This window comes from Lytechinus pictus, chromosome 8, assembly GCF_037042905.1.
Source record: "Lytechinus pictus isolate F3 Inbred chromosome 8, Lp3.0, whole genome shotgun sequence".
NCBI lineage: Eukaryota > Metazoa > Echinodermata > Echinoidea > Temnopleuroida > Toxopneustidae > Lytechinus > Lytechinus pictus.
The window spans coordinates 14,525,604-14,533,506 of record NC_087252.1 but is presented as its reverse complement, the minus strand read 5'-3'; the positions used below and the strand labels follow the sequence as shown (position 1 = coordinate 14,533,506).

The 7,903-nt window shown below is 34.4% G+C and overlaps 1 long non-coding RNA gene across 1 annotated transcript; it reads left to right on the top strand.

Moving 5' to 3' along the window:
• Positions 1-4,565: 4,565 nt before the first annotated feature.
• LOC129266830 (uncharacterized) lies at positions 4,566-7,420 on the top strand. The gene is made up of 3 exons (XR_010294339.1): positions 4,566-4,662; positions 6,375-6,541; positions 7,309-7,420. It is a non-coding gene; the product is annotated as an uncharacterized LOC129266830 (long non-coding RNA).
• Positions 7,421-7,903: the final 483 nt, after the last annotated feature.

Sequence of the window (7,903 nt, the reverse complement as noted above, 5' to 3'; positions counted from 1 at the left end):
TTTTGTTATGATTGTGAGCATCAGCGCGAAGCTCTATATGCTCGAGGGGGCCGAGTATGGCGCTTGTGGCAAGAAGAAGCTTAAAGGGGAATCCAACCCAAATAAAAACTTGTTTTTATAAGGAAAAGAAAAATCAGACAAGTTGATAGCTGAAAGTTTGAACAATATTGGACAAACAACAAGAAAGTTAAGAATTTTTAGAAGTTGTGAATATTGGTAATCACTATACCAATGGAGACTTCAAATTGGCCACATAAGGGATGTCATAGTGATGTAAGGCAAGGACTACTCTTCCATGTACTCCAATACATATTATGGCTAAAATTTCATTTTTCCCAAAAGTTTTATTTCAAATTATATTTTTCTTTCATTAGGACATAAAACAATATACTACTTGGGTTAAATTTAGATTACTGCCCCAGGGGAATGGGTACTTAGGAGAAAACCACAAATCCCTGATAATAAAGTACATGGCCTATAGGAAAGTTGTCCTTGCCCCTTGTCATAATTTACTAACCCAGTTGCCAATTTGAAATCTTCATAGTATTAGTGATCTCAATTTTAAAACAGCTATAACATTCTTATTGCTTGTCCGATTTCTTTCAAACTTTCACCATTCTGTTTAATTTATTTTTCTCCTTCCCAACACAACATTTTATGGCCAAGGCTGGATTCCCCTTTAATATAGGTCCCGAGCGAGCGAAGCGAGCGAGATAAAAAAAATCACCTTTTCATGAGAATCTAACATGAAGATAGATTTTAACGTGATATTCAGAAAAATATAATACACTTTCCTTTCTTTCCTAATTTTTTTTTAATTGGTTGTAGAACTTTTAGGGGCCATGGGCCAAACTCATCATATAACAGTGCTTTATGGGTGGGGTCCTGGGCAGAGCCCCGGAACCTCTTGATATCAAAGCCATTTTAAACCTTACAGATGGCCACTTATTTTAATCAAATTGCGTATATATTTATATAGCTTTCACACAAAACATAAATTCAATGCAGTTGTGTATTGTAATCATCCAAATATTGTGAGGGGCACACCATAGCAAATATGGGAAAATTTTTAAAAAGTCGCCAGCGAGCGAAGCGAGCCAGAAAAAAAATGGCCTGTTAAAATGAAATTCTTATTATGTGATAGCTTTTTACATCATTATATAGCAAATATCATGTCATATATTTTTTTCATTCATCTCATTTCGCTGCCTCCTTTATTTTCTTTTATTTCCCCTTGGCTGTGGAACCACCCCCCGGTACGCCAGTGCTTCAACGTAAAGCTCAATGCAGGAAGGGTCCATATATGGGCCCGTTATAGAACCGAATAAAGGTTACAGATGAAGAGCCCCCACTGCACGGGGTCTTGACTCTTGGACAGAGCCTTTAGAGATTTAGCAAGTTTATGATAGACTCTCATATGACATTATGCTATATACCATCCATTTTTCTTCCCGCTCGTTATCTCAATCCTCGGCAGCCCGGTATATAGTGTTTGTTATCTTGTCCCTATTCTTTATTTTCCAATTTTTTAGATTTTGGCTAATTCCATTCTGCCTTTATTTCCCGCTTTTGTTTGCGTCTTTGTCATCTTTAATTTATTTCCCTGTCTTACTAATCATGCTAATGTATTTGTACATCGGGGAGAATTGTTCTTTCTCACTTGTTCCTCTTTCTTTCCTTTTCCCGTTATCTTTCTGTTTTCCCTTTTTAATGTTTTTTCTTAGTTTTCTTTTCCCTTTCCCTTTCCCCTTCCCCTTTCCCCCTTTTTTCTTTCCTTTCCCTTTCCCCTTCTTCCCTCTTTTTTTTCTTTTTCCCTTTTTTTTTTATTTTCCCGGTGAGCTCTGCCAGGAGGGGCTGTTGCACCCACAAATGTAATAACGCCCACAAATGTAATAACACTTTACCCACAAATGTAAAAATTTCACCCACAAATGTAATGTAATGTAATAATAATAATTTTTGATCGCCCACAAATGTAATAATGACTTTACCCACAAATGTAATAAATTTGAAGGGATTTTTGGCGAATCCGTTCTAAACTAAAATCCTGTAGTAATGCGTTCATATAGCGATGGACCTATTGTAATAGGTCCATGATATAGCACAAAAGTGCAAAGTCTTTTTTCCAGACCCGGTTAATTAAACAATTATAATGTTAGTCCAAAGTCTTTTTTTCCAGACCTGGTTATTTCAAAAATTATAATATAAGTCCAAAGGATTTTTTCCAGACCCGGTTAATTAAAAAATTATAATGTAAGTCCAAAGTCTTTTTTCCAGACCCGGTTGTTTCAAAACTTATAATATAAGTCCAAAGTCTTTTTTTCCAGACCCGGTTGTTTCCAAAATTATGATATACTTCCAAAGTCTTTTTTCCAGACCCGGTTGTTTAAAAAATTATAATATAAGTCCAAAGTCTTTTTTCCAGACCCGGTTATTTAAAAAATTATAATATAAGTCTAAAGTCTTTTTTCCAGACCCGGTTGTTTCAAAAATTATAATATAAGTTCAAAGTCTTTTTTCAAGACCTGGTTGTTTCAAAAATTATAATATAAGTCCAAAGTCTTTTTTCCAGACCCGGTTGTTTCAAAAATTATAATATAAGTCCAAAGTCTTTTTTCCAGACCCGGTTATTTCAAAAATTATAATATAAGTCCAAAGTCTTTTTTCCAGACCCGGTTGTTTCAAAAATTATAATATAAGTTCAAAGTCTTTTTTCCAGACCCGGTTGTTTCAAAAATTATAATATAAGTCCAAAGTCTTTTTTCCAGACCCGGTTATTTCAAAAAACATAATATAAGTCCAAAGTCTTTTTTCCAGACCCGGTTGTTTCAAAAATTATAATATAAGTTCAAAGTCTTTTTTCCAGACCCGGTTGTTTCAAAAATTATAATATAAGTCCAAAGTCTTTTTTCCAGAACCGGTTGTTTAAAAAATTATAATATAAGTCCAAAGTCTTTTTTCCAGACAAGGTTGTTTCAAAAATTATAAATGATAAAAGTCCAAAGTCTTTTTCCCTGACCCGGTTCTTTAAAAAATTATAATAAAAGTCCAAAGTCTTTTTTCCAGACCCGGTTGTTTCAAAAATTATAATATAAGTCCAAAGTCTTTTTTTTCCAGACCCAGTTGTTTCAAAAATTATAATATAAGTCCAAAGTCTTTTTTCCAGACCCGGTTGTTTAAAAAATTATGATATAAGTCCAAAGTTTTTTTTCCAGACCCGGTTGTTTCAAAAATTATAATATAAGTCCAAAGTCTTTTTTCCAGACCCGGTTGTTTCAAAAATTATGATAAAAGTCCAAAGTCTTTTTTCCAGACCCGGTTGTTTAAAAAATTATGATAAAAGTCCAAAGTCTATTTTTCTGACCCGGTTGTTTCAAAAATTATAATATAAGTCCAAAGGATTTTTTCCAGACCCGGTTATTTCAAAAATTATAATATAAGTCCAAAGTCTTTTTTCCAGACCCGGTTGTTTCAAAAATTATAATATAAGTTCAAAGTCTTTTTTCCAGACCCGGTTGTTTCAAAAATTATAATATAAGTCCAAAGTCTTTTTTCCAGAACCGGTTGTTTAAAAAATTATAATATAAGTCCAAAGTCTTTTTTCCAGACCAGGTTGTTTCAAAAATTATAAATGATAAAAGTCCAAAGTCTTTTTCCCTGACCCGGTTCTTAAAAAAATTATAATAAAAGTCCTAAGTCTTTTTTCCAGACCCGGTTGTTTCAAAAATTATAATATAAGTCCAAAGTCTTTTTTTTCCAGACCCAGTTGTTTCAAAAATTATAATATAAGTCCAAAGTCTTTTTTCCAGACCCGGTTGTTTAAAAAATTATAATATAAGTCCAAAGTTTTTTTTCCAGACCCGGTTGTTTCAAAAATTATAACATAAGTCCAAAGTCTTTTTTCCAGACCCGGTTGTTTCAAAAATTATGATAAAAGTCCAAAGTCTTTTTTCCAGACCCGGTTGTTTAAAAAATTATGATAAAAGTCCAAAGTCTATTTTCCTGACCCGGTTGTTAAAAAAATTATGATAAAAGTCCAAAGTCTTTTTTCCAGACCCGGTTGTTTAAAAAATTATAATATAAGTCCAAAGTCTTTTTTCCATACCTGGTCATTTGAAAAATTATAATATAAGTCCAAAGTCTTTTTTCCAGACCCGGTTGTTTCAAAACTTATAATATAATTCCAAAGTCTTTTTTTCCAGACCCGGTTGTTTAAAAAATTATAATATAAGTTCAAAGTCTTTTATCGAGACCCGGTTGTTTAAAAAATTATAATATAAGTCCAAAGTCTTTTTTCCAGACCCGGTTGTTAAAAAAATTATAATATAAGTCTAAAGTCTTTTTTCCATACCTGGGGGGTGTTTCATCAATATTGTCGCGCGACAACTGTCAGCGCTGACTAAATTGTCAGCGCTGACAATTTAGTCAGCGCTGACAAAAATTGCGTTTCATGAAACTCACGGAGCTCCTCTGACTATTGTCAGATAATTTTTATTTTACAAATCGTCTTGAACGAGGTTCGCTGACTAATTAGGCCACGCCCACTCCCAAAGTTGTGAAGAAGATGTAAAATTGGTTGATGTTTTCGCCGCGACGATTCGAAGTGAAACGAAGAAATAAGTAGAAGCGAAGGTCCCCGAAGAGGTGAATGAGGATTTTACCGTAAGTAAAACCCTTCAAAATGTCGTTCATATTGTATGTAAGGTGATTGAATTATTCGTTGTGCGTAATTATCAAATGAATTACAAGAAAAGAGAATCTTCTGGCAGGACCCCTGTCGATACGATCGATAGCCTTGACAGCACATAATCCAGTCTAGTCCCATACCCGTGTTTCTGTGTCTGTAGAACTATCTCAGGACCAAACTAACGACACGGCTGTCCATACACGTTTTTATGATCCGCACATGGCTGCAATTTTATAAATTTTGCAAAGAGAATACTTTATATTGTTCTACCTTTATGTCATTCTATGTTACATATCATAATTTTTCATTTCCTTTGGTTTTGTATTGATTTTGTTGCTCGGTGTCGTCGGAGATATCCTTGATCACCAGGCAAACCAGCGTGTGTAATTGTTAATGTACACATATCCAATGGGGCCATCCTAATTCTGTGTTACAGATATTGGAATTGAACAGGAGCTAAATCACATGGTAATAGCTTGAGTGGTAATTTGGTAAATTGGATGTTCTCAACTTATTTATCATATAGCATAGGCTTAGCAAGTCACAAGTCGAATGAAGTGAAGGCTCTTGACAGCTGGCAAGGATTCAGGGGGGGGGGGGGGTGATGCGATTGTGGCAGAGGTGCGTTCACACCCAATAAGAATTGAAATCTAGGACTTATTAAAAAAAATTAGATCCAAGTTTTAAATGGTGCACCCGGCCCGTGGGCGTGGCCATACTGGTATAGCCTATAGACCTAGATCTATCTTAAATTTTCTTTGACTTTGCACACCCACGTGAAATGAGCCATTGCATAGCTCCCTTTTAAAAAAGATTGATTGTCCAAATTGGGGGGAGACGATATAATGCTCCTCATTTGTGTGCGATTATGAAGTTTGTTTTGCTTTTATTTATGTTAGTCATTTTTTAAAACAAATTACTATTTAGCATCCTATAAATGTTGACACTGAATCTGCAATAGCATCAGTGTTATTGGGGTAAATAAATTAAACTATTGTTGATAATGTCTCTTAATCTATTTTTTGAAAAATATTGTCGTACCACATAAAGTCGTACCACATAAAGAGTCCAGTCACACCCAACCTTAAATAGCATGTAAAGGTTAAAGGTCTCTTCATTAGAAAAAAAATATAGGAGAATATGTAATGGATCTCATCAATCCCAAGTATTTTTCTGCCTTGAATCTCATTTTAAAGTTCCTTTGAACAAAGGTCACAGTCCAGAAATAGTTGACGGTTTGATGGGGATGCAATTTGCTGCAGTTATGAATTAGGAGCCTATTCATATTTTTTTATTAATTTTATCTTGGCTTTTAACCGGCAAGGTATCCAAGCGCTATTGGGTTAGAAAAAAAAATCTTTTTATATTTGAATTTTTAAAAAATATTGAAAAAACTGTTTTACTATTTGTATGGTTAATGTGTTAATGACCGTCTTGTTTATAATCAATTGAAAAGTATATGAATTAAAAAGGATAAATTGTTGACCGTTTTTTGGTAAATTCTATAAATTTCAGGATAATAAAAGATGAAAAATGATTGGTATATTTGATCATTCCCCTTTATGAAATGTCAACAATATTCATTGAAAGTGCAGTATTTTTCAATGGATCACTGTGTAAATCTACATACTAGTAATTTCTTTGCTACATGTATATCAATGTGATATTATTAATATTTTAATTTCAGACTATGGACATTTTAACAATATGCAGAAGGAGACGGGTCTGGAACTAGAAAGCTAGGCTCTGACTGGTCTACTACAGCAAGGAATGTGCCAGCGGCCAATCTGATGAACATGTGGCAGAAGATTTGGCAGTGGGTGAAGAAATACTGAGATTGAAATGCAACTACAGGTAACATGTAGACTAGTAAAATGCGATAATGATTACAAAATAATGAAGGATATTTTTTGGGTTGCAGAATGTTAAATCATTAAAACCCACATCAATGACAATGAAATCAGACTTTGATCAGATTTTCTATTTAAAGTCAGTTTGTAATGCAAACATTACATAAACATGAAAGACATATCAAAGAATCAATATGTTTTGCATGTTAGCTGCAGGGTCAGCGGAACGGTTTTGAAAGTGAGGGGGCTTAGCCGAAAGTGGGGGGGGGGGGACTGACCATGCAAAAAATCATTAGCAGATGGTCAATTTTGAATTTTTGTACATGGTTTTGGAAAACAATGTGGGGGCTGAAAAATGTAGAATGACCATTTGGTTATGATGTTTTGCATGGTCGGCTCGCTCACTTTAGAAACTGTTCTGCTGACCCTGCAGCTAACATGCACCCCCCCCCCCGTTTCCGCAGCCCCTGCTCTCACCCCTCAATCCATTTATCACTACTTTCTCATGTGTATGTACATACAAGCAACATTGTGAGGAATAATTTCTCTATTTAAGTTTCTCAGCCAGAGCATGTCATTTATTATTGTTTGTATTTTTAATTAACATAATGAAAACTTGAACCCTTTATTTACCCCCTTCTATATGAAACCTGTATGGTTATCAAAAGATGTTTCATTTCCTGTTTTAGACATGTACATATACATGTGAGAAGAAATACAAGATTATGGCAAATATTTTAATTAGTTATTTCAATGCTATTTTTCCTTCAGGTGGAGGCTTCACCCAAACTTTTCAGACAGACATGAGATGCAAAGTTACCCAAGTATAAATGGTTGAAGGTTTAGGAGAGCCAGACAAGAAGGCATGAAATGTGATGTCACTTGTAAGGTTAAAACACTCTTAATTATTACTGCCTCATTTTGGCAAAGAAAGTAAAGTCACATTAAAAGAAAATTAAATTACCGGTACTGTTCTCTTCTTTATTTGGTCTTCTACCAGTCAATATTTGAAAACAATGACATCTATAAGTGCTTAGATGCTTAAATTATTAATGGTGATATTTATTGGACAGTTGTAAAACAACCAATATCAATCAATGCTTGATGGTGTGACTTGCTTTCTATTGCCAAAGTAGTAAATGAATGTTACATTGTTCTGCATTCATATTAGACCCCCCCCCACACACACACACACACCATCACCATCTGCTTTGTCAGGGAGGAACACCGGAAGATTACCCCAAAAAGAACACAATTTCTTTTATATCTCTTGTAGGCCTGTATAAATCAGATAAATGTAATGACTACAGAAGCAGTCATTAAACCTCACTAATTCAAATGATCTTGGTATGGGGGGGGGGGGGGG